This window comes from Anomaloglossus baeobatrachus, chromosome 1 (genome assembly GCF_048569485.1).
Source record: "Anomaloglossus baeobatrachus isolate aAnoBae1 chromosome 1, aAnoBae1.hap1, whole genome shotgun sequence".
NCBI classification, from domain to species: domain Eukaryota; kingdom Metazoa; phylum Chordata; class Amphibia; order Anura; family Aromobatidae; genus Anomaloglossus; species Anomaloglossus baeobatrachus.
The window spans coordinates 265456660-265484180 of record NC_134353.1 but is presented as its reverse complement, the minus strand read 5'-3'; the positions used below and the strand labels follow the sequence as shown (position 1 = coordinate 265484180).

General features: G+C 41.6%; 1 protein-coding gene across 2 annotated transcripts in view; it reads right to left on the bottom strand.

Annotated features, from left to right (window-relative positions):
• Positions 1-27521, bottom strand: part of ANK2 (ankyrin 2) — an 812025-nt gene that overhangs the window by 595790 nt on the left and 188714 nt on the right. The gene's annotated exons all lie outside the window — the stretch shown is intronic.

Below are 27521 nucleotides of genomic sequence, written 5' to 3'. Positions count from 1 at the left end.
TTCGCTGTCCACTCCCTCCATCATTCTTCCTCGGAGTCTGAGATTTGACATCTCAGCACAGCAGGCTCGATGATGTCACTACTGCGCACCCACTGTGCCCAACTGTGCAGAGCTTCAGAATGCTCCTATGGACACCATGGGGCCCATTATGCTATATGGAGGACTATGGGTGTGCATTATACTATATACAGTACTATGTACGGCTCATTATTCTATGTGGACTATGGGGGTGTATTATACTATATGGAGGACTATGTGGGCCCTTTATACTATATGGAAGGCAAAGAGATGCATTAAACTATATGGAGAACTATGTGGGGCCATTATAATATTTAGAGGGCTATGAGAAGGCCATTATAATATTTTGAAAGCTTTTAGAGAGCATTATACTATTTAAAGGGCTATGTGCAAGCTAGTATACAATTTAGAGGGTTATATAGAGGCCAGTATAAGATTTCGAGGACTATGAGGGATCCTTTATACTTTATGGAGGGCTATTTGAGGGCCATTATACTGCATGCAAGCAATTATACACTATGAGTGTTTGTGTGGGGCCCATCATATTGTGCGGAGTGCTGTGTGAAGACCACTATACTGTTTGAAGGTAGAGGTGTCCATGTTACAGTGTGAAGGGGGCCATTATATTATATGTAGGCCCATTATACTGCATGGAGGGCTGTGTGGGGGTCAAAGTTGGGGGTCATACTGTGTTGAGGTTACTATACTTTGCTGGGGTAGTCGAATAGGGGTACAGGAGTTTCATCATAATGTACCTATGGAGTGTACTGTGGAGGATTTCACTGTGGGGTATTATACAGTGTTTGTGGGGCACTTTTGTTGGCATCATAATTTATGGCTGTAATAAAAAGGGAATCTAGGGGTTTTAATAAGAGAAAAAATATTTTGTAAGAGCTGCAAAGTTGTGAGGTATGCTCTTATAGGACCTAGCCAAATATGAATTATTTATTTTCTTGGGGGACAGCGTGGGGGTAGGGGAGTGGAAGGAAGTAACTAGAAATTCTGCTATCGGGCCACAAGATTTCTATGTAAGCCCTCACACACTACTGTATATGTACATGTTATGTCTGTGGGTGCCACTAACTGCACACAGGATGCCCACAGACCCATTATAAGCACTGTACCTGTGCACATGGATAATTTTCCACATGACCCAATGTTCTGCGGGGAAAAGAATTGCAGCATGCAACTATTCTCACCCAATATACAGAGCAGACCAGTGTAACTGTAAATAGCTGTCAGCTGCTGAACTCCTCCACTATGTGGACACAGAGCCAGTCACATCTGCAATCTGTGCATGTAACAGGCCCAAGTTTAAAGGGAATTTGTCACCAGGTTTTTGCTATGTAATCTGAGAACACCATAATGTAGGGGCAGAGACCCTGATTCTATCGTTGTTACTTATGGGCTGTTGCTGTTTCAATACACAGTTTAAAAAACAGGAATTATCATTACAAGACAACAAGCCTTGTGCATCCTAATCCAACCACTTCTCAGCACTGATTAGCAGCTTTCTGTCGCTATGTGATGTACACGGAAAGCTGTAGTGTGTGCAGGGTAAGGGTATGAGCGCACATCTGCGTTCTGCCGTGACAAATATTCTGCAGCGTTTGTCACTGCATGTGCGTTTCAAAATGCTGCTGAAAAGCTGCATTTTTGAAGTATTATGAATGTGGAATGGATGCGGAATTCCTGCGTTCTGTAAGCTTGCTCTGCCATAGACAGAGTGGGAAAAGCATCCGGAACGCACAAAAGAAGTGACATGTTGCTTTTTAAAACGCAGCGATTCGGCCACAAATTTCAGCATGCAAATCGCAGCATTCTAAAACGCAACGTGCGCATGGAATTTGCATAAGTTACATAGACTTTGCTGGGGAAGCAGAACGCATGCAAGACGCACACGTGCGCACATGGCCTTATAAACAGCTCAGCTCTGCTAGATCAGCAACAGAGAAAACTGCTGCACCTTGTAACTAAGATATACAATGCTGAAATAAGGGTCTCTACCTCATGGTGCTGTCCGATTACATATCATAAACCTGCTGAGAGGTTCAAGTATGGTCGTCTGAACAGTACAGTTGTCTGAACACAGCCCAAGAAGCACCAAGTGGCATGGATCCAGGGAAAGTGAACAGTCTGGATTCCTTCATCTCAATCTGCAGTTTACGGAACTGCCCTTGGGGATAATATATATATATATATATATATATATATTTTTTATTTATATATATATATATATATATATATATATATATATATATATATATATATATATATATATATATATATATATATATATATATATATCAGAAGAACATGCTCTTTACAGTGTTGTTAACCCTCAGTCCAGTACACCACTGTGCAACCAGCTCTGTCCTCACCTATTGTACCATCACCCATTCCCTGTAGACTGTGAGCCCTCGCGGGCAGGGTCCTCTTTCCTCCTATACCAGTCTGTTTTGTACTGTTAATGATTGTTGTATGTATACCCTCTTTCACTGTAAAGCGCCATGGAATAAATGGTGCTATAATAATAAATAATAATAATAATAATAATAATAATAAATCCCCTGCATTATATGATACTGCTCACGTCTCATAAAATATTACTTTATGTAATAAATATTAAAATATTATCAAAAATGTTCAATGAATTGTGCTTTGTTACACAGTAAAACATGTCCATAAAATATAAAATAATAAATAGTACCTATTCTACCCTCTAATGTCATCTGATCACTTCTTAAGAAATGATACTTTTTGTAAATGTGAATATGTGATTGCAGGCAAAGATCAAAGCACTTTAAAAAGTCTTAACCTTAAGCATATTTTTTTTAATCTCCTGCTATTATTATTATAGCATACTAATCTACTATTATGACATGTATTTATCTTGTATTTGCAAGTGTTGTCCACTAGATGTCCCTGCTGATCTCAAGAAAAAAAAAAAGCCTCATTACTAAAGAGAGAAGTAAGGAGCCCGGACTCATCAGGCAGAGGATGTGATGAACAGATCAGACCCAATCTTATAACTTTTCATAAAATAAGGAATGATAACATGACTTTCTAAGGACCGGCCAGACCAAAGTCTCCTTGTGTTTAGGATTTCTACGACTTTAATAATATCTGCAGAGAGCGTTGTTACTGCAGTTTTCTATGGTGAAACTCAAGGTATACAGCACAAACTGATTCCAATCATTTCCAAACACTGAGCGCTGTGTCGCCCCTCTGTACACAGCCCTAATACCGTCAGCTGGTGATAATCTCTGCTGTGACCCGTGCTTCAGTCGGTCAGTGGAGGATTACTTTCTGCCTTCACAGTTCACACTGAGGGTTGTCAGTGCAGCACCCATCAGTGATGTCACTAGTCCGATGCTGAAACGTGAAACAAATCTTATGATTAATGATGAGCGAGTTTCTAAATACTCGGATTCACGATATTCGTAACAAGTGCTGTCTAATACTCGCGTATGCATTCTGAATAGTGTGTGCAATGCAAGTCAATGGGGAATACGCCCAATGTAATGAGTAACTTAAATGCCGTACTATTCATGTGAGTAGCGAATAGTGCGGCATTCAAGTTAATTACATTGCGAGTATTCCCCACTGACTTGCATTGCACACAATTCAGAATGCATACGCAAGTATTAGACAGTATTCGTTACATTGAGAGTATTCCCCATTGACTTGCATTGCACACGCTATTCAGAATGCATACGCGAGTATTAAGGCCACTTTACACACAGCGACATCACTAGTGATGTCACTGGTGAAAGCACCCGCCCCGTCGGTTGTGCGTCACGGGTAAATTGCTGCCCGTGGCGCACAACATCGCTTACACCCGTCACACATACTTACCTGCCTAGTGACGTCGCTGTGACCTGCGAACCGCCTCCTTTCTAAGCAGGTGGTTCGTTTGGCATCACAGCGGCGTCACTAAGCGGTGCCCAATAGAAGCGGAGGGGCGGAGATGAGCGGGCCGAACATCCCGCCCACCTCCTTCCTTCCTCATTGTGGGCGGCCGCAGGTACGGTGATGTTCCTCGTTCCCGGGGTATCACACATAGCGATGTGTGCGGCCACAGGAACGACGAACAATCTGCGTCCTGCAACAGCAACAATAATCGGGAAAGGAACGACGCGTCAACGATCAACGATAAGGTAAGTAATTTTGATCGTTAACGGTCGTTCCTGCGTTTCACACGCAACGACGTCGCTAACGAGGCCGGATGTGCGTCACGAAGTCCCGAATTACGTGATCTCAACGACATCTCGTTAGTGATGTCGTTGAGTGTAAAGCCCGCTTTAGACAGCACTCGTTACGAGTATTGTGAATCCGAGTACTCGCTCATCATTACTTATGATCTTAGAAGTGATGAAATACTGATATAATCCAAAGCACTTTTCATCTACCGGATGCTTGTGTCATGGCCCTACTCTGACCATTTTCTATCGACACTATTGGCCAGGATAAGATAATCTGTTCATCTGCTGAACCCATGATGCCAGTTTGGTGAAGCCTAAGGTTGTCATAGGAGGCTTCTTGGCATTTCCGAATTTCTAAGGGTATGTGCACACAAATTTTTTCTTCATCGTTTTTCAAGCAGAAGACGCTTAAAGATTTGCTCCTTTTCTCTGGAGTTTTGTAAAATCAAAAGCACCTTTGTAGATTCTTTTTTTAACTTTTTTTTTACTGCCATTGTTTTTCTTTTCAGCAATTTTTGTTCATCCTTTTAATTGGTATTTTCAGGATGTTTGTTATTTTTAAATCCATTAGATTTTGGATGCGAATTTGGATAAAATTCTTAGACACCTTTTTTTTTGCTTTCCTTTTGAGTTTTTCTGTAAAGTATGGAGTTTGACTGAAGCTGAAAACGCGTGAAGAATTGTCAGCTAAGTGTTGTTAACCGCTTGATAAGTTTGGAAATCTTAATCAGTTGGAAAAAAATAGCATCAGAAACATTTTTACATAAAAGAGAATAAGAAGTGTATGCAAATGTAGAGGTTTTCTACCCTACTGTAAAAATCTAATGATAAATGGCAGTGTTAAGGGGCATTTACATTGCAAGATAATTGTGAACGACAGTAGTTAATGGGAATCTGTCACTAGGTTTTTGCTCCACATCTAAGAGCAGTATAATGTAGGGGCAGAAACCCTGATTCCAGCAATATGTCACTTACTGAGCTGTTTGCTGTCATTTTGATAAAATCAATGTTTCCTCAGCTGCAGATCTAGCAGCTATACAGAGCTTATGAATATGCTGGACTACCTGCAGCACGCCAAGTAGTCCTCAAATGATGCTGATTAGGCTGAACTCACACGAATGTATGAAAAAACGGTCCCATTCTCAGCCAGGAATGTAGGACAATTGTTTCTCACTTGTCATCTGTGTGCTGTCAGTTTGCTGTCAGTGTGTACTCAGTGTGCTGTCCATGTACAATCCATTTTTTTTCTCAGCAGCTATTAGTCATTTACAGAACCATTTACAGTGTTTTGTGCTATATGATAGTAATGTTTCCATAAAAATGGATGTCACTAGGATGGTTCATGTGCTGTCCATGTGGCGTCCGTTTTTTTCTCGCACCCATTGACTAGTATTGGCGAGTCTTGGACGATTTCGGCAGAAACCAACTGACCAATTGCTCTGCCTTATTAACGAACATTGGTCCGAGTGCAATGCGAGATTTTCTCGCATTGCACTCCTCCAATTCATACGCTCCTGTGAGCATACCCTTAATCAGTGATTTTATCAATATTACACTAAGCAAAACAGTAAGTGAAACATTGCTGGAATCAGGATCTCTGCCCCTATGTTATGCTGCTCTCAGATTAGGAGCCACAAACCTTCTGACAGATTCTCTTCCAAATCGCTCATTCCACAATTATCTTGCCATGTAAACAGGCTATTGATCACCAGATGAAACTAATGCCACATCAACAAGCCAAGGGGGACATTTGCCTATCATAACAGGACTTTAGAAAGACTTTTTCCAAAGATCTGTTTGTGTCCAATATAATAAAGGGGCTATTAGGGAATTTAGATAGGTAGATACAACTGCTAGTGGTTCTGGGGGCACGGGAGACCTGACGGGTTCCCTTTAAGACTGATGCACTCTTCTCTGCCATCACCTCTGTGCCAATTGGGCTTTGAGCTAAAGTTGTAAGTATGAAAAAAACTAAAGCCCTTTACACACTGAGACTTTCTAGTGATCCCACCAGCGATCTCGACCTGGCCGGGATCGCTGGAAAGTCTCTAACAGTCGCTGGTGAGCTGTCAAACAGACAGATCAGGCCAATGACGCAGCAGCGATACGGACCTGCAGAACGACCTCACTGGAAAGGGAACGCTAGCACGCCTATGGGCTGGGTCGCTAACGATGTCGTTGTAACTGTGTCAAACACACCGATACATGCTACGCAGCGGGAAACAAAGGATCAAAGAATGGTCCTGAACGACTTGTAGCGATCAGCGACCTCACAGCGGGGGCCAGGTCGCTGACGCGTGTCACACACTGCAATGTCGCTGGGGAGGTCGCTATTACGTCACAAAACCGGTGACGTTACAGCGATATCGCTAGCAATGTTGCAGTGTGTAAAGGGGCCTTAAGGGTATCCTACCTTACAACCTGCATAAAAGGCTTATAGCTGTCCCAAGCGATTCATCTGTTCAACTCAAAGCCAAATTGTCGGAGAGCTGACAGCGGAGAGGTGGAAGAATGGCTTGGCAGACGTCAAACACTGCCATTCTCCATCTCCGCCTGTGCTGTCAGGTTCTCTCCGGGTGTATTCACATTCTTTTCGGTTTGCGTGCTAGCCGTGAACAAAACCGACAGCACTCGGTCCAATGTTAGTCATGGGCCAGTGCAGATGACCGATTTCTTTTCATTGACAGAATCTATGTGTGAGCAAAAACCGCAATATGCTTGATTTTTCCTCTGAGGTCAGATGAGACTCATCCATTCAATTCTTTGGGTGTATAAAAAAATCAGATTCCATAGTACAATATCCAATTTTTATGGATACATTGCAATTCTGTAACATTGAAAACTGTAAATGGTCCTGTAAAGGATAATAAAAACGGATTGTATATGGATGAGATGTGAGAAAAAATCTGCATGAAAATCGGACCAATTTTTAAAACTGTCATGTGACCTAAAGGAATATTTATAGGGCAAATCTTTGTATAGGGGTCCGTTACACCATAGTAACATATTCCCTTTACATAACACTAACAGTGTCCTGTTAAAATAAGGTAGTAATGTTTCACAACAGAACGGGGCTCTGATGCCTCCTCTTATAATGTATTTATAACACCACTCCATTATTTCACTAATAATGGCAGGAACACAAAGGATGTGAATTTTGAGGTCATAAATAAATCAGAAGTGCTGACATGTAAATCCTTTCTTGGCATCCTTTTAGAAAAGTATGAGCCTTTAAGACAAATCAATAATTTCTAACAGTCAAAACTGCGATGGAGAGACGGTTTTATCTAAAAAGGTTTACAGCATCAACTAATGCACGGAATTCAGAAGGTAAATAGTAAGTGTATCATTGAGTCAGGGACTTAAAAGCTTTTAGGCTAATTGCACGTACAGCAAGGTTATTGGAAACATCGCAGCTAATATTATAAGTGTACTGTATATGTTCACTGTTTCCTATATGTCGTCCACTGAACAAGAAAAACGGTCAAGGAAAAATCCCATGTATAGTCTAACTGCAATTTAAAGGGAACCTGTCACCTAAAATGTCATTTACATACTGGAATCTGCAGATAAATAGTGTTGGATTATGTCTAGCAGGTTCACAGGAAAAGTGGCTTCAGAGAGACAATTAAATTATATCCTCCCTGCAGCTGCTTGTTTCCAGTCACCGGGGTGGTGCAGTCATCCCTCACTATACAGTGAGCGTGGCCCTAATCCGTCCCCAACACCATGATTGACAACATGGAATAATAAAAACTATAGTATTGTACATTAAGCTGCTACTTATAAGGGCCCAATGGCGTACCGCCAATAAAGGCGGGCCATATGGGGCCCGTGAGCTGGGGGGGCCCAACGGTAGTGGCCCCCTGATGAGGAGAGCACTTTGATCGCATCGGGGGGGCAGAGGGTCGGTCGCCCTGTGCCCACCTGGAGCTGCACTAATGTTAACTATATCGGCATATGCAGTGCGCCGATATTGTTAACTTCTGTGGTAGTGCTGGGAAGGGGCCACTTCATATATACATTATATATGGAGCAATACACTGTTTATTGTGCCATTTATTGTGAAGCTGTGATGTTATTATGGGGGTATGGAGGGCACTTTTTGTGTATCAGCACTACTTGCATCATTTAGCGTGAGCATTTAAGGGCACCTATATGTGAAAGGCAACAAATCAACATATCCAGGCAGCACTCACAATCCACGGTGCCCGAATCCAGGGAAGGAATATATGTATATGCTGTATATGTGAAGGGCAATTTACAGTGAAGTACTGATTGTTTTTACCAACAGTATGGTATTTGGGGGATCTAGGCAGCAATATGGCACCATTTGTGGTGGGAGTATTTAGGATACTAACTAGGACTGAGGTTCTATAACTGGGTAGAAAGCTCTATACAAGTGATTCATAGCAAAAAAGGATGTGTCATAGTGGTCTGGGCCAAATGGAAGAGACTGGATAAAAGAATGACTATAATCAGAGACATCACCTCTAAGTTGCTGGACTTGTTTATTTAGTTACTAACAGTGTCTCATTGGTATTGTATTCAATTTTATTTTTTTTTGTTTATGGCGGTATTATTCAGTTACTCCATAGAGTATTAATTGCTTATTGTATGATGGTGTTATTTAGTCAGAGTATGGTGCTTTTATCCAGTGATTGTATGGTAGAATTATTTAATGATGCATTTACTTTCAATTTCTGTAAACATTAATAAAGCATACAATAAAGCTCCTACCACTGAACACCAGGACCAGGAGCACTGCATTTATATTTAGCATTTTCCCACTGATAACAATTCATAACTGTGGATGAAGTCAAGAGAGAGGTATATTTACTTATGTCTCTATGCTTTGTTATTTCTTATAGAAAATGATGAATTAATAGTAATGATAGTTCAGACTGTGCAGGCCCATAGCCTGATAAGCTGAATGGTAACACCGAGTTATCAACTTATTTTTACATTTCTAGGAGGAATAAGAGAGCACCAGAACAACAGAGAATTATGGAAAAGGATGGTCCTGAAGGATTGTTTACTGGGGGATGCAAACAAGTCACATTGAATAGAAATAATGTCCTGTAGAAAGGACACAGAACCAAGCTGGTATTGTTGTTGGATTTGTATCATTATCTGCTATAAACATAGGTTGCTAAAGGTTTATAGCTAAATTCTTCTATAGAAAGTTTCTGAAGCCTTGTACATAGGGTTCTACATGAATGCAAAACCATTTTACAATCATCAATGCTATGTTCTTGTTTTCTTCTTTAGCCTGACTTCTTGAGGTTCTTCATACGTCTAAGGCGGGCTTTGCACGTTGCGACATCGCAAGCCAATGCTGCGATGTCGCACGCGATAGTCCCCGCCCCCGTCGCAGGTAGGATATCTTGTGATAGCTGGCGTAGCGAAAATAATCGCTACGCCAGCTTCACATGCACTCACCTGCCCTGCGACCGTCGCTCTGGCCGGCGACCCGCCTCCTTCCTAAGGGGGCGGGTCGTGCGGCGTCATAGCGATGTCACACGGCAGGCGGCCAATAGCGGCGGAGGGGCGGAGATGAGCAGGATGTAAACATCCCGCCCACCTCCTTCCTTCCTCATTGCAGCCGGCGGCAGGTAAGGTGAAGTTCCTTGCTCCTGCGGCTTCATACACAGCGATGTGTGCTGCCGCAGGAACGAGGAACAACACCGTACCATCGCTGCAGCAAAATTATGGAAAAGTCGGAGCCTGCAATGATGATACGATAACGACGCCTTTGGACTCGTTTATCGTATCATCTAGAATTTACACACAACGATGTCGAAAGTGGCGCCGGATGTGCGTCACTTTCGATTTGACCCCACCGACATTGCACGTGCGATGTTGCAACGTGCACAGCCGCCCTAAGAGTCTAGACAGCACTATTTTATAGGTTTTTATTCACAGATTTCAGGTTGCACTGTTTAGTACAACCACTGCTGGTAAGGCATTACTTATTTCATCTAGAAAACACTTTTTGTAATAAATAGTTTGCCAGTAATTGTGCTGTTTTCCACTTCTGTCTACATTTGCCTTTCAAAGAGACATATCTATTGTCTTTGTGCATTTTAAGCATAAAATACTGTATTTATTAACTTTGAAAGACATTGTAGCTCTTTTCTTGGAAGTAAAATCCATATTAAATAAAGAATAATTACAAACCCAATACCGTATATAGCAAAATCTATCTCTCTCTATCATCATCCATCCTTCATTATCTCTTTATATCATCTATCTATCCATATTTCTATCATTAGCTATCTATATATCATTATCTATACATCTATCTATCCCTCTATATAGCATTATCTATCTATCCATCCCTCTATCTATCCCTCTATCTATCTATCCCTCTATCTATCTATCCCTCTATCTATCTATCCCTCTATCTATCTATCCCTCTATATAGCATTATCTATCTATCTATCCCTCTATCTATCTATCCCTCTATATAGCATTATCTATCTATCTATCTATCCCTCTATCTATCTATCTAGCATTATCTATCTATCTCGCATTATCTATCTATTTATCTATCTAGCATTATCTATCTATCTCTCTATCAAAATCAAATAAAATCGAATAAGCTTTATTGGCAGGGCCAAATACACATTAGTTTTGCCAAAGCAAGTGTACAATAGGGACTGGGACTATAGGTCTGATGGGAAGGGACTGTAGTAAGGATGGATGGGGCACATCCAGAATGGGGGCTATGGCAGTCCATGGCTTATCATAGTTCTCTTTCTTGAAGTCTATCTATCTATCTACTTCCTATCTATCTATCTATCTATCTATCTATCTATCTATCTATCGTTATCTAGCTCTCTATCATCACCCATCTATGATTATCTATATATATATATCATCTATTTAACCATCTATCTTTGATTCTATCATTACTGTATATATCTATATAAAACATTATCTATCCATCTATCTATTATCTATGCCTTTATCTATCTATTATCTATGCCTTTATCTATCTATCTATCTATCTATCTATCTGCGGTGTGCTTCTGTCTGGGTTACATTTGCTGTTGGGTGTAATGACTATTCCTTATAACACCCTATAAACACTTCTTGTGCTGATGTTGCTTCCCAGAAGCAGTTTGGAATTTGGCAGTGTTGCAAAAAAACCATCATAATTCTTAAAGAGGAAATAATCTAACGCTAGACATACCTGTTTTCCAAAACCTAAAATAAGACAATTATGGATAATTTATTAATGGACAATCTGGCAGCAGGGAGTTACCTATTTGTCTCTATGTAGTTTGATGCAGTCAGCACAGATTGGACCATGCCTGAATGTGAAAGCAGCACCTAACTGGTAACACCCTACTATCAGTTTATTAAGTTTATTAAGTTTCTAGGAAAATTAACAAACGGTTGGAATAATGCACAATTATGAGAAAATAATTTTTATTTGGAAAATACAAGTTTATACTATAATTGTTCATGACTAGAGATGAGAGGACCCGTGGAAGTTCGGTTCGGCAGGGTCAGCCGACTATAGATAATGTTCGGTTTGGGACCTGGACTTGACCTGAACCTCAATGGGAGTACTAATTGGGCGATTCGGTTCTCCGAACCAGCCATATACAGATCAATTTTGGGGGCAGGGTTTTTCCATTTTTTTGGGGGTGAACACTACATCCACTACATTGTTACTCCCAGTGCGAGCTGATGAAACACTGAAAGCGGCTCGCACTGGGCTGAGCACTGAGCGTACCCGAGCACAGCAATGCTTGCGTGAGTGGTTTGCATACATAAAGCACCCAAACTTTAAACCTGAATGTTGTTTTTTTTTGTTCAGTATGAACAACGAACCTCGGGTTCGCTCATCTCTACTCATGACAAGAATGATGGCAAGTCACTGTTAATTCTGAAAGAGTACCCGCCGTTTTAAGTTTTACTTCATAAATCAATAATACACGTGAAAATAAGCAACTTTGTAATGTATCTTGCCAGACAAATCTGCTTCTTTCTTTATCTGAACTGATCATTTTCAAAATTGTCAATTCACTGGTAATATCTGTGTCGCGGGCGGGGAGGAGGGTGTCAGCACACTACGCTCACCCCTTCTGCTCGGGTCCGGCGGCTGCTGCTCAGTGGTGGCTCGAGCGATGGGCCGGATCCCGGGGGTTTCTCGAGCGGCACTCCTCGCCCGTGAGTGAAAGGGGTTTGTTGGGTGTGGGGATTGTTTATAGTCCGTGACGCCACCCACGGTTGTGGTGATTTCACCACCGCTGCTCAATACGGGGATCCCGGGGATGGTGATGCGGAGCAGCCAGGTGTTGTGTTGCCCCTCCGTGGGTAGGGGTTGGTGATCCCGGGGCCCGGTGATGGTTTGGGGGGTGCAGGGTCTGGTGGGCGCAGGGACGCGGGGGCAGCGCTGTGCCTTGCGGCACTGTGGTACTCACTCAGCCTGAGACATTGACACAGTTTGTACGGTAAACCAAACGGCTGGTAAGACGGTCCCACGGACGGCTGCACTTGCTCTCCCGGTAGGTGACGGTGATGTCCCTCTTCCTTGCACCTTGTATACTAGTTGGTTGCGATGGGTCCCCACCGGTAACCCGCTCCCCGGCTTCAAGCTGGGCCGGAGGAGCTCTACTCTTTGCCCGCAGGCGCTGGCCCTCAGAAACTGGTGCCCTGGCGGTGGCGGTGTCTCTGTTGTACAGGTTGGGCTGTTGCCTTCACTCGGGTCTTGGTTGTTGGGGGATCTACGTCCCCTTCACTGACGGATTCGGCAATTTACGGCGACTCCAAGCCTTGCCGGGGTCCGAGAGGCCCCTGCCCTGGTGCTGACTGTCCTTCGGAACACTGCTCCAGACCACCGGGCACACAGCCTACGGGGTCCTTCCAGGAACTTCCAAACGGTCCCCCTCCAGACAGTCTCCGCCGTTGCTGACCTTGCTGACCTGCCCTGCACTTAGCTGGACTCTTCAGGCTTTTCTCTCTCTGTCACCACTCTTGCTTTCCTCCGTTTCTCCTTTACTTTCCTTACTTTTACTCGTTGTTTACTTTAGCCCTGTCTGGGCTACTCCTCCACTCCTTCCACTTCCTCCTCCCTGACTGTTCTGCCTGGTTTCTCCCGCCTCCAGAACTGTGATCTCCTTGGTGGGCGGAGCTAACCGCCTGGCCCACCCCCTGGTGTGAATCATCAGCCTCTGGAGGAAGGCAACAAGGATTTTTGGTTCAGCTTAGATGTGCCTACCTGGGATGTAGGGTGTGGTGGTGTGTGATCTGTGTCCCCTGGCTTGCCCAGGGCGACACATCTGTATTCAGTGAAGACAGATATTCCCATTACTGAGATAGGCGATGGCCGATACTACTGATAAGTTTCTATGTAGGCAAGAGGGAGGAGGAACTCTGCCTCTAGCTCCTTTCTTCTTCTCTAGTTTCTTTCGCCTCCTTCCTCCTCTCATTTACATAGAGTCTCAACAGTACCAACTGACCTCTCCTATCTCAGTAATGGGAAAGTCTTCACTGATACAGATTTTACCACAAAATCGAGAATTTTGAAAATGATTGATAGATTCTTTAAGAGAAAAAAGATTTCTCTGATATGATATATTGCAAAGTTACTTATTTTCTATTATATAATTGATTTATGAATAATATATAATTTATTTAAAAACGACAGTTATTTTTTTAACCCCTTTACAATCTACAATGTACCTATACGTCCTAGGTCGTATCTGTCTGCAGTATTCCCCGAACAGGTCTGCTGATCTGGTCAGCAGACATGTGTATCTAATAGGCACGGGTGGATCACGCCCTGACAGCATGATTTAACGCACTCCAACAGGGATTGCGCCATTCCCCTCCACCATCAGCGATCACGGGGCGTTGATGGGTTGTCATGACAGCGCAGGGTCAGCTGTTGACCCCTGTCGCTGTCATGACTTGCTTCCTGTGAATGCTGGCAGAGCGTCAGCACTCATAGGAGATCAGCATTTCTGCTGATCAGAGGGCACCGCTGTGAACAGAAGAAGCGATCAAACAGTGCGGATATAAAGTCCACTAAAGAGACTAGTAAAGTCAATAAAAAGTTAACTTTTTAAAAATATGAAAACAAAGAAAAAACTAAAAGTTCAAATCAAGTGGGCCTTTTGCCCCACTGAAAAAATAATAAAAAAACCCACACACATATTTGGTATCGTCGAGTTCAGAAATGCCCGATCTATAAAAGAGTAAAATCAATTATTCTGATTGGTAAAGAAGTAAAGAGAATAAAAATAAAAATGCCAGAATTAAGGTTTTTTTGGTCACCGCAATATTGCATTAAAATACAATAATAGGCGATCAAAACATCACATCTACCCAAAAATGGTATAATTAAAAACATCAGCTCAAGACGCAAAACATAAGCCCTCACACCGCCTCAGATTCCGAAAAATGAGAACGCTATGGGTCTCAGAAAATGGAGACAAATTATTTTTTTGACAAGTTTCTGAATTTATTTTCACCACTTAAAGTAAAACTATTTGGTATCTACGAACTTGTACAAACCTGGAGAATCATATATCCAGTTCAGTTTTACCATAAGGTGAGCACGGTAAATAAAAACAAAATTGTACTTTTTTTGCAATTTCACCGCACTTGGAATTTTTTCCCCGATTTCGAATACAATATGTGACAGAATGAATGGCATCATTCAAAAGTACAACTCGCCCTGCAGAAAACAAGCCCTCATATGGTTACATTAATGGGAAAATAAAAAAAAGTTATGGCTCTTGGAAGAAAAAGAGTGAAAAAACAAAACACGGGGGGAGGGGGTGTGGGAGTTAAAACTGAAGTGTGTGACTGAAACAACTGAGAATGCTAATTATAAGGAATTCTACACGGAACTTGAAGCTTGTAGGCACCAATAAAGAAACTCAAACATGGCCTCCAACTATCAATGATCTTTAATACAACCGGTCTTCTCATATGGGCTAAATGGACCTTTTGAAGCCTGTGTGCCACAGCAACCCCTGCACCCACTATAGTATTGCCTCATATTTCTATGTCCCATTAACCTAGGAGCAGCCAGGGAACAGATTAGTCAATGCAATCTTTCATATCCCCGACAGGCAATGTAAGTGAAATAGTGTTGATGGGCAGGAGAGTCAATGAGGATTTCAGATGGGAACGTCTCATCAAATACTAATGTGAACTCACAGCTCTATACATATACTGTATACATGATATACAGTACGCAGACGTTGTAGACCTATAAAAGTAATTCTCAGCTATGGCTTCTGACACCTACAATAAAGCATGTAGCTATCATGCATACTGATTAATGTGTGACAATGACGAGACGATCAGCTTGGCTTGGTGGCCATAGCAACTACCAGATAAATGACTTCAGCGCTGTTGATTTACAAGTTGTTTAGTGTTAACGGAGGGAAAAAAGGGTGAAAATCTGTTCTAGGCACAGATATTGGTAAGGACGTGTATTATATGATTCAACAACATTAGAAGTAGGATGTTTTGTCTTTGTTAGGTCAAGGAAGCTTATCCAGACATCTTAAAAGATTTATTTACTGAATAAAACCAAATACTGCAGCATTATCTTTTTTACTTTTTTTTTCGATTGCAGATTTTTAGTATATTATTATGGGGATGGCAATCTTGTCTAAGTTGCTGCTACCCTCAATTTACAGCATTGGAACCAGGAAAAAAGTGGCTAAATCTGCGCTGCTGTAGATAAAAGGACCCAAATAATAGATTGTTAATAGGTGCTTTAATTCTGGGCGTTTCAAAGTGAAACACTACTTCTTCCGCAATCTACGACTTGGATTTTTTTGTCTACAGCAGTGCAGATTTATCCATGTTATTTTCCTGGTTCCAGTTTATTGCCTTTAGCCTTAGGGCTAAAAAGTTTTTTGTTAATTTTCAAGGCTCAACGCTATGAAATTCTGTGAAGCACCTGAGGGTTCAAGGTGTTCACCACAAATCTAGATAGATTCCTGGAGGGGTCTGGTTTCCAAAATGGGGTCAGTTTTAGGGGTGTTTCCACTGTTTAGGCACATAACGAACTCTGCAAACGCTACATGGTGTCCACTATAGACTCCAGCCAATTTTGCGCTTTAAAATTAAAATGGTGCTCCTTCCCTTCTGAGCCCTGCTGTGTGTGTGGGCGTACTCAGGAGAAATTGTACAACTTGTAAAATGCAAAATATGGCGCTAAAGTAACATTTTTGTGGGAAAATATAACATTTTCCTTTTATTCTTCCACATTGCTTTTTTTCTTGTGACCCATTTAAAGGGATAATGAACTTAGGAATGTTATTTTTAAGGGTAAGAACGCACTTTGCTTTTAACCTGCTTTTTTGCTACTTTTTCAACTGCAGCGTTTTAATGCCAAATGGTTGTGTTCTGCTTTTCAAGCAAAGTCTATGGGAATTTGGTTTTCTTGAATGCACTTTGCAGTTCAAAAAAGGTGCCTTTTTGTTGCAGAACTTTGCAGTGCAAAACCCAAATAGCAAAAACAATTGACATGTCAGTGACACCGCAGGAATGACCGGTAACGATCAAAAATACTCACCATAACGTTGATCGTTGTCCAGTAGTTCCTATCCCGATTATCGTTGCTGTTGCAGGTACGATGTTGTTCGTCGTTCCTGCGGCAGCACATATCGCTATGTGTGACACCGCAGGAACGAGGAACAACATCGTACCTGCGGCCGCACGCAATGAGGAAGGAAGGAGGTGGCGGGATGTTCGTCCCGCTCATCTCCGCCCCTCCGCTTCTATTGGGCGGCCGCTTAGTGACGCCGCTGTGATGCCGCACGAACCACCCCCTTAGAAAGGAGGCGGTTTGCCGGCCAAAACGACGTCGCTAGGCAGGTAAGTATAGTGTGACGGGTGTTAGCGATGTTGTGCGATTTGCCGGTGACGCACAACCGACGGGGGCGGGTACGCTCGCTAGCAATATCGCTTGCGATATCGCTGCGTGTAAAGCCAGCTTTAGACTCGAGCATTGATGGTAACCTGTATTTTTATGGCACACTCCAGATTCCCAGTAACCCATTTCATGGTCAGTATGTGCACCGCAATGTCCGGACTAATCGCGCGACTCCCGACCCAAACTTACAGCCTCATCTGTGTCTATGAGGCTATTAAGTTCAGGTTGAGAGACCAGCGGTCAGTCCGGGCCTTGCGGTCCATGTACGGATGGTGAAATAGGCTACTGTGAACCAACCATTTTACAATCAGTTTCTAAATGGCTGATTTAAAAGTAAAAATCTACAAGGATAGCAAAAAAAACAACCATTACAAAAAATAATAATAATATTTTAGTAGGTAAATAAAACAGAATTATTAAACTTTGGATACCGTTTTAATTTCAGATTTACTAGTATTTTGCTATTATTTTACATTGGGTTAAAATCTTTTATAACTGAGTCATTTTCGAGGCGACCAGATTACCTCCTTGACCTTTACCTCTTAACCTTGTTTGGGGTGTAACTGAATTAACATGAGTCATGCTCATTTCTAGATTACCTTCATTTGTAGGTAACATTTCATAAGGATATATGTCCTCTGTATAAAAAGGACACTCTCATTCTGAAGGTTAAAAATCAAAGAACGCACTGAAGAGGAGTGCCAACATTTCTCACACTCTGGTATCACTCGCTATATATAGGCCAGATTAAAAGTGAGTGCACAGGACAGTAAAGAGATGGAGTACATGGAATTCAGCCGCAGTGTGTGCTAATGCTCGGTTGAGACGTATCTTACGATGTGATGGTTAAACATTGCATTGTCTTTATGAAAATAAATAAAGTAACTTCTTTGTTTTATAAATATTTGAAAGAGATAATGTGTCCCATAAAGCCTTCTTTAGATGTGCGGCTTCCTTTTAGAACTTCTTTTACTAACTATACTGTAAGGCACACCCTACAAGTGGTCAACCGATAGATCTGGTGAATGTTTCAACTAGTATCAAACATACTACACCAGCTTAATTATTAATAAATACCTGTACAGCAGGCAGACAGGGGCGGGAATAGATAGCAAGACCAGACCCACATATTCCCTTCCCGTTGCACCTGTCAATCAAATAGCAGTGCATTGCTGAACTTTACTTGCACATATTTCTGAAATAAAACATCCAATCTCTGATCAAAAGATATGATTAGATTCAGCATCCTAGCATCAGTATAGCACCGGCTTTACTTTAGGCTGCTTTCACACTACGTTTTTTTAACATGCGTCCTGAACGTTTTTTTAGCGCAAAAACGGATCCAGTGCAAATGCGTTTTCATTTCAATGCATTTGAAATGGACTCGCATCAACATGCGTTCACATGTGTTTGCGTGCGTTATAGTGAGGATCCAGCGACTTGCAGTTTTTTAACATTTTTTAAAAACACTACTTGTAGAGTTTTTGAGCTGCGTCCAAATACTGCAAATTGCTGGAACTTGACTAAACAGCACGCAAACGCATATGAACGCTGGCATGCTGAATGACAGGACCCTGCTTGCTCTACTGAGCATGCACAGAAAGCGACTGGAGGACCGACATCAACACCTCACAGAAACTGACCACGTACCAGAGACTACAGAGAGACTACAGACTGGCCCCATATCTGGAAAAACTCCCGGATCCCAGAGACCGCAGGACCCTGAGCCGATATAGACTCAGTGCCCACAGTCTAGCCATCGAATCCGGCCGACACAAGCAGAGCTACAAGCCCAAGGAGGACAGGCTGTGCCAACACTGTGACCTGGAGGCCCTGGAGGATGAAACCCACTTCCTGCTACACTGCACCAAGTACTCAGCAGTGAGGGACACTCACTTCAGGAGACTCTCCCATCTCTTCCCGGATTTCAGCTCCATGAAGGAGGAAGAGAAAACATATATCCTGCTGGGGTAAGAAGAGAGCGCAGTGGAGATAGCAGCGCGGTATGTGAGCGAATGTCATAGACTTCGAGAAAGAGAACTATGATAAGCCATGGACTTCCATAGCCCCCCATCCCAGATGTGGCCCCCCAATCCCCACCCTGGATATGCCCCATCCACCGTTACTACAGTCCCCACCCTGGATATGCCCCATCATAAGCCATGGACTTCCATAGCCCCCATCCTAGAAGTGCCCCCCACAGTCCCCACCCTGGATGTGCCCCATCCATCCTTCCTACAGTCCTCACCCACCATCCCCACAGCCCCAGTCAATAATGTACACTTGCTTTGGCAAAACTAATTTGTATTTGGTCCTGCCAATAAAGCTTATTTGATTTGATTTGAATTGAAACCAGCCTCGGGTGATCAGTCCTTCTCTCCCCCTCCCTCTCTGTCTCTCTCCCCCTCCCTCTCTCCCCCTCCCTCTCTGTCTCTCTCCCCCGCCTGAGAACTGCGGACACTCATAACCAAGGTAAATATCGGGTATCCAAGCAAGTTACCCTATGTTTACCTTGGTTACGAGCCTCCGCAGCTGTCAGAAGCCGGCTCCCAGTCTATCACGTTCAGTTCCACTGACTCACGATCACATGACTCCAATACCAGCCCATAAACTTAAAGTGACAGGATCATGCAAAATAACACATGCGTTTGCATGCGTTTTTTTGCTGTAAAAGCAGGATCCGCTTTTACAGCAAAAAAACGTTCATAATGCATGTTAAAAAAACGTAGTGTGAAAGCAGCCTTATATATGAAAATCCTCCTCTTTAATGTACCGTAATATTCATTTTAAGATATCAAATCGTTCAAAAACAAGACATTGCTTTTGTGATTCTAGACATTGAAATCTAGTGCTTATATAGACATATATAATATGTGCATGTTGATGTTGGCTCAAATAAGTCAGCCATCAATCATAAAGCAGACACTGATACAACCTTGCAGAATCCTTTATCTATTGTTAAGCCATTTATAAATATCACAGCAGGAAATGGGATGAATGGTCACGTCAGCATACCGTCTAGGTATTATCAGTGAATTACCGTCTGAGCGCACATTATTAGGTACATTAGATGCACCAAACAAATGTATTAGGCATTTGGACAACCCAAATTGAAATAAAGATTTACTGCTCTTCTGCTGCTTCACAATGCAGAGACAACAACTATGGTAGAGATGTAGCAGTGCTGAATGTCTTTACCACAATGGCAGAGGGTCCTAGCACTAGATTATAGATTGCATATCCCTCTTTTTTTAATGGGGTAAGCGGTTGGTGACAGGGGAAACGGCTGGCAAATTCTCACCCTGGTACTTTCCATATTAGGCAATGATGGCATTTTGCTGGAACATCCTCCAATTAATGCAAAATAACCTATTTATTTTTTTTCCCACACTGCACTGCACCATCCCAACATCAACTCTGTCATGAGGGTATCTCACTCGAGGGAGACCCCTGGTGAATCTGGTATCAAAAGGTTAAAACACCTCTCCGCTGGCAGGTTCAATGCTGCTATTTAACAACATCTCCTTCCTTGTGGTGCTGTAAGGGTTAATAAGCACCCTTTCCTGCCTGGCTGCGGGCTTTAGCTGTCAATCTCAGGAGTGGCTCTTTGAGATCCCTCCCCTTTCCTATTTAAGTCACGTTAATCTGATCCCATGATGCCTGTGATAGAAACTGAATCCTCATTTCTATGTGGTCCACTTTGGACGGAGCGAGCTCTGGAAGAAGTCTGTCGTGTTGTGTGCAGTAGTGGTGATTGCTGCACTGAAGCCACCTGGAGTGTTTTTTCTTGCATGTCTATTCCTCCCATTTGTATTCCTTCCCCTGTGTTTCTGTATTGTAGTGGTGAGTCTATACTCATCGGCCTACCCACTAGGCAGGGTGAGTGTAGGGCCAGCTGAGGGAATAAGGTATACTGCATGCAACAGGTTGAAAGAACCTGTATAGGGACGCTAGGGAGCTCAGGAGTCAGCTTGAGTTCAGAAGGTGTCCCCTCACCACTCTCCGTAGCAGCAGGGACCTCCATTGTTTCATGACCCTGTGTGTTGTAACATCTACTAAGGGTTTACCAGGTACTACCTAATAAAACATTTTTTGGGGGTATTTAGAATATTAGAATGGGCATTGTAATATTGTAAATACCTCCAAAAAATGTTTTTATCAGGTAGAGTATTTTTGTTGTTTTGCAGTGTGCAACTGTTCTTTTTTACATATATTTCACATCACGTACAGATACGCACCTGTTCACATTGGAAGGTGCTGCCTGTCCAGTTTGAAGTCAGGTTAGTACCAGCAAGCAGGGGAACCCCTGTTTTCATTCTTTTTTCATTATATATTGTATGTAACAGGGAGTGATGCTCTGTTTTCCTGGATTTGCACGCTAGCCCCCGGGGCCAGTTTCATTAACTTTCTTGTGGTCACCTGCTGATCTTGTGTAGGTTTTTAAGAAGCCCAGAAAGATGCAGTTTAGAGTAGGACCCAGCAAAGGAGGGTGCCGTGAAGTGGCGCTGGGCTTTTATTAGGCTATGTGCCCATGTTGCGTTCTGTCCCTGCAGACATTTCTGCAGCAATTTGAACAGCACACGTGCGCTTCAAATCGCTGCAGAAACAGTCCGTAATAAAAAGCCGATTTTATGCGCTCTGGATGCAGCCTCTCCCATAGATAGAGCGGGACCTGCATCCAACGCGCAAGAAAGAGGTGACATGTTGCTTTTTAGAACGCAGCGCTTCGGCAATAGTCGAAGCACTGTGTTCTAATACGCAACGTGGGCATGGATTAGGCACAATCTTCATAGATTGTGCTGGGGACGCAGGACGCATGCAGTTACGCTGCGGTGCAGAACGCAGCGTAACTGCATGAAAATAAGCTACGTGGGCACATAGCCTTACAATGGCCATTCTAATATTCTAAATATCTCCAAAAAAGTTTTTTATTAGGTAGAGTATTTTTGTGGTTTTGCAGTGTGCGACTTTTTTTTACATTTTATATATATATATATATATATATATATATATATATATATATATATATATATATATATATATATATATATATATATATATATATATTACAGTGCCTACAAGTAGTATTCAACCCCCTGCAGATTTAGCAGGTTTACACATTCGGAATTAACTTGGCATTGTGACATTTGGACTGTAGATCAGCCTGGAAGTGTGAAATGCACTGCAGCAAAAAGGAATGTTATTTCTTTTTTTTTTTTTTTTTAAATTGTGAAAAGTTTATTCAGAGGGTCATTTATTATTCAACCCCTCAAACCACCAGAATTCTGTTTGGTTCCTCTAAAGTATTAAGAAGTATTTCAGGCACAAAGAACAATGAGCTTCACATGTTTGGATTAATTATCTCTTTTTCCAGCCTTTTCTGACTAATTAAGACCCTCCACAAACTTGTGAACAGCACTCATACTTGGTCAACATGGGAAAGACAAAGGAGCATTCCAAGGCCATCAGAAACAAGATCGTGGAGGGTCACAAGGCTGGCAAGGGGTACAAAACCCTTTCCAAGGAGTTGGGCCTACCTGTCTCCACTGTTGGGAACATCATCCGGAAGTGGAAGGCTTATGCAACTACTGTTAGCCTTCCACGGCCTGGACAGCCTTTGAAAGTTTCCACCCGTGCCGAGGCCATCTGGTCCGCATCCATGGGAAGATGGATAGCACGGCCTACCTGGAGATTTTGGCCAAGAACCTCCGCTCCTCCATCAAGGATCTTAAGATGGGTCGTCATTTCATCTTCCAACAAGACAACGACCCAAAGCACACAGCCAAGAAAACCAAGGCCTGGTTCAAGAGGGAAAAAATCAAGCTGTTGCAGTGGCCTAGTCAGTCTCCTGACCTTAACCCAATTAAAACCTTGTGGAAGGAGCTCAAGATTAAAGTCCACATGAGACACCCAAAGAACCTAGATAACTTGGAGAAGATCTGCATGGAGGAGTGGGCCAAGATAACTCCAGAGACCTGTGCCGGCCTGATCAGGTCTTATAAAAGACGATTATTAGCTGTAATTGCAAACAAGGGTTATTCCACAAAATATTAAACCTAGGGGTTGAATAATGATTGACTCACACTTTTATGTTGAAAATTTATTAAAATTTAACTGAGCAACATAACTTGTTGGTTTGTAATATTTATGCATCTGTTAATAAATCCTGCTCTTGTTTGAAGTTTGCAGGCTCTAACTTATTTGCATCTTATCAAACCTGCTAAATATGCAGGGGGTTGAAGACTACTTGTAGGCACTGTGTATGTATATATATATATATATATATATATATATATATATATATATATATATATATATATATATATATATATATATATATATATATATATATACACACACATGTATACATACATATATATATATATATATATATATATATATATATTATATATATATATATATATTATATATATATATATACAGTGGGTATGGAAAATATTCAGACCCCTTTATATTTTTATATATATATATATATATATATATATATATATATATATATACACAGAGAGCGAGAGAGAGAGAATGTGATCTGTAGCTCTATCACCAAAAATGGAAAGGGGCCCAGGCACACTACTTGCATAGGGATGCCGAGTTGGGGACATCAGATTCACCTTAAATGACACATTTTGTAGAGCTAATTATGACTTTGTGAAGGTTACCTTATAAATCTCGATTGTGTGTACTACTGACAATTTAACACTGAACTATAATTGTGGATATGCCACAAACTACATAAAAAAGCAACTGCTGTGTATATAATATATGCTTCAAATGCTTTGCATTTATTACATGATATAATGTATATACATGACATCATACATGTCTGTGACATAACAATGTGAGTCATCACTCTGTCACCTCCTTTTGTATCCTGCACTGGATGATGCTCTTGCTTTTGTCACTGTGCATCACTGATTAGCCAGCAATGGATAACATAATGATACCGATTCCTTGCATGATTAGTAACAGTGTTATCACGTACTGACAAATACAATATAAGAACATATGTTTTGTAGCATGTTCTTTCTTTAAATAATCTGGGCCCTTTTGTGTGGCATTATCCCAATATTATTGCAAGGAACATAAGTCAGGATGGCAGCATGACTTAGCATGGCGCTTCGAGTAGCAGACAGCAATGTGAAGGCGTTGGCAGGTGTGCCGTGGGTGCAGTTGCAGAAGCTTGTAGTTAAACAGTTGAATCCTTTACATACTCTGCACAGCTTTCCTCCCAGACATTTCCTACCAAACAGCAGGCAAACTCCATGAAGTAAATAAATTCTCTCACAGAAGCGATTGCACCTATTTCAGTAGTGACAGGTGTCTATTACATTCACTAAAATAAATTACACAGGGATTTATTTGGAAACGCATACATTATCAACACATGGAAATTGCAACACCAGGAGTCATGGAATTATGGAAATCACAGGATCAACAGATATGTAAATGATATGCAAATGGTGAAAAAATAGAAGCAACATTTTCTAAACATCTCAATTTATTCAATATGAAGTATGAGTGCCACGTACATAAATAGACACACGCATCCTGGCATGCTATCAATGAGGTTATTAATGATTATCTGAGGAATGTTCTGCCATGTTGAATGCGCCTGGGCAATAAAATCATCAAGATCCGCTGCTGGCAGCTCCCATTACAATTGCTGACCAATGGCGTCCCAGATGTGCTCGATGGGAGACAAGTCCTGAGATGCTGCAGGCCTTGGTAAAATATTTGAGTCTGCCGGCTAGTTACACAATTTTTCAACAAGACTATTCCTGGCAGCATGTTGCTTGTGCTAATATGACACTTATTTCCCATTGTGCACGTCTGGAACGCCATTGATCGGCGATTGCAGAGGAGCTGCTAGTAACAGATGATGATTTGCCCAAGTGCAATCAGCATGGCTTTACAGTCCTCTTACAACCATTAATAACCTCAATAACAGGTAACATGCTAAGGCCTGTATCTGCATTTCTGCACGTGGCTCTGATACTGGATACTATATAAAACAAGATGCTTTGAAACTTTTTGTTACATTTTTCATCATCTACATATCATTAACATGCCTATCGATCCTGTGATTTCCATAATTCCATGACTTTCCTTCTTGGTGTTGCAATTTCAATGTTAACAAGTGTGCTTATACTACTGAAGTAGTACGTAGGGGTGAAAGATTTTTATATTTTCCATCCTTATTTCATAGAAGAATTGGGCTAGTATTTTTAAAAAGAGGACTTAATATCAGGGGTCACATATAGAATGCAATGGCCCTGATTCATTAAAACCGGTCTGGGGTAAATTGTGCCAAATTCACTAAAGGACGTATGCCTTGTGATGAATTTGCCACACTTTTAAGCTATAGTGTACTCCAGTCAGCGAGAAATTTATCGTAATTGATGCATTTTTATGGTGTATATTATCATGAACATGTTGGCTAAACTAAGCAAAACTCTAGGAGCTGGAGACGTTCTGCTGACTTTCTGAATATTTTGCAAAAGTTTGAAAAAATGTAATCCAGAATTCTGTCAGAAAGTGTTTGATGAGTTGGCACAATGACTGGTACATTCAGGCTTAATGTTATGCATAAAAATGTATACTTAGCCCTTTCACGACCGGCCGATTTTGCACTTTCCGTTTTTTTTTTCGCCACCCTTCTTCCGAGAGCCATAACTTTTTTATTTTTTCATCAATATAGGCAAGTGGGGGATCGTTGTTTGCGGAACAAGTTATACTTTTAACTGAAATCACGAGTGTTACCATATAGTGTACTGGAAAACGGCAAAAAAATTCCAAATGCGGAAAAATAGCAATAAAAGTGCAATCACACGATTGTTTTTGAGATATTGTATTCACTGTGTTCACTATATGGTAAAACTGATGTGTCGCTGTGATGCCTAAGATTGGTGCGAGTTCATAGACACCAAACATGTATAGGTTTACTTTAATCTAAGGGGTTAAAAAAAATCAGAAGTTTGTCCCAAAAAAATGGTGCGCTTTTTGTGCCATTTTCCACGACCATTCTCATTTTTGCAGGATCTGGGGCTCGGTGATGGCTTATTTTTTGTGTCGAGCTGACATTTTTAACCGTACCATTTTTGTGCAGATCCTACGTTTTGATCTCCTGTTATTGCATTTTCCATATAATTTGTGGTGACCAAAAAACGTAATTTTGACGTTTGGAATTGTTTTGCTACTACGCAGTTTACTGATCAGATTAATTGATTTTATATTTTGATAGATTGGGCATTTCTGAACGCTGTGATACCAAAAGGTGTGTATATTTTTTTTAACCCTTTAATTTTCAATGGAGCGAAAGGGCAGTGATTTGAAATTTTAGGTTTTTAATTTTTTTTTAATTTTTCAAAACTTTTATTATTTACTTTTTTTTTTTTAATAGTCTCCCTAGGGGGCAATAAGGATCAGTTGTCTGGTCGCTTGTTCCTTTCTCACGATTAGAGCAGCACCGCTCAGACCGGGAGAAATGATCATCTCTTGTAATAAGCAGTACTCGGCTGCTGGTTACAGGACCTTAGTCATGTGAGCTACAGGAGTCATCACATGACCCTCTGCTACCATGACAACTATTGGATTCACGTGATCACGTCACGTGACGTCCGGTGTCAGGCTGTAAGTAAAGTTTTACAGCGATCGTGATTATAATGGTGCTATCACATATTGACAGCGCTATTTAAGGGGTTAAAAGGCACGGGCGGAATGTGATTCCACTCGTGCCTGGCAGGCACACATGTCACCTGCACAAATCAGCTGACATGTGCGCTGATCGCCGCAGGCTGCTTGCAGCAGCCCGTGAGGATTAAGACTATAACCGCTAGGACGTAATATTACCACCCGATGTCATTAAGGGGTTAAAGAAGCAGACTGTAATATAGGAACTTCAATACTTGTACTGAAATCTTAGGTGGTCCAAAGAAGAATCATATTCACCGAAGACATAGCAAAAGGGGTCGTGAAAGATGAAATCACCCGCATCAAAGCTGCCAACCTGCCACACACACTCTATCAGAGCGGCTGTGTTATAGTTAGGTAATAAAGCAAAATGACAAGCCTGTCTGCATATCAAATTAGGAGATTTCCAGATTTTTTATTTCAAAATAAAAAACTATCCCCTAAAGGTAAGAAACAACCTGCTAATCTCTGTAGGGGCCAACCGCAGGTAGCCAAAATATACAGCTAAAGGGGCTCTGAAACCTCTAAAGTCATGTCCTGAATGAAGCACAGGTGTACATGCTTGCCGCTCCAGTTATTATCTGTGGAACTAGAGGCCAAAATCGAGTACAGCAATTTCCAGCAATCCCCAAGGCAATGAATGGAATGGAGTTTGATCATGCGCTTCTCCT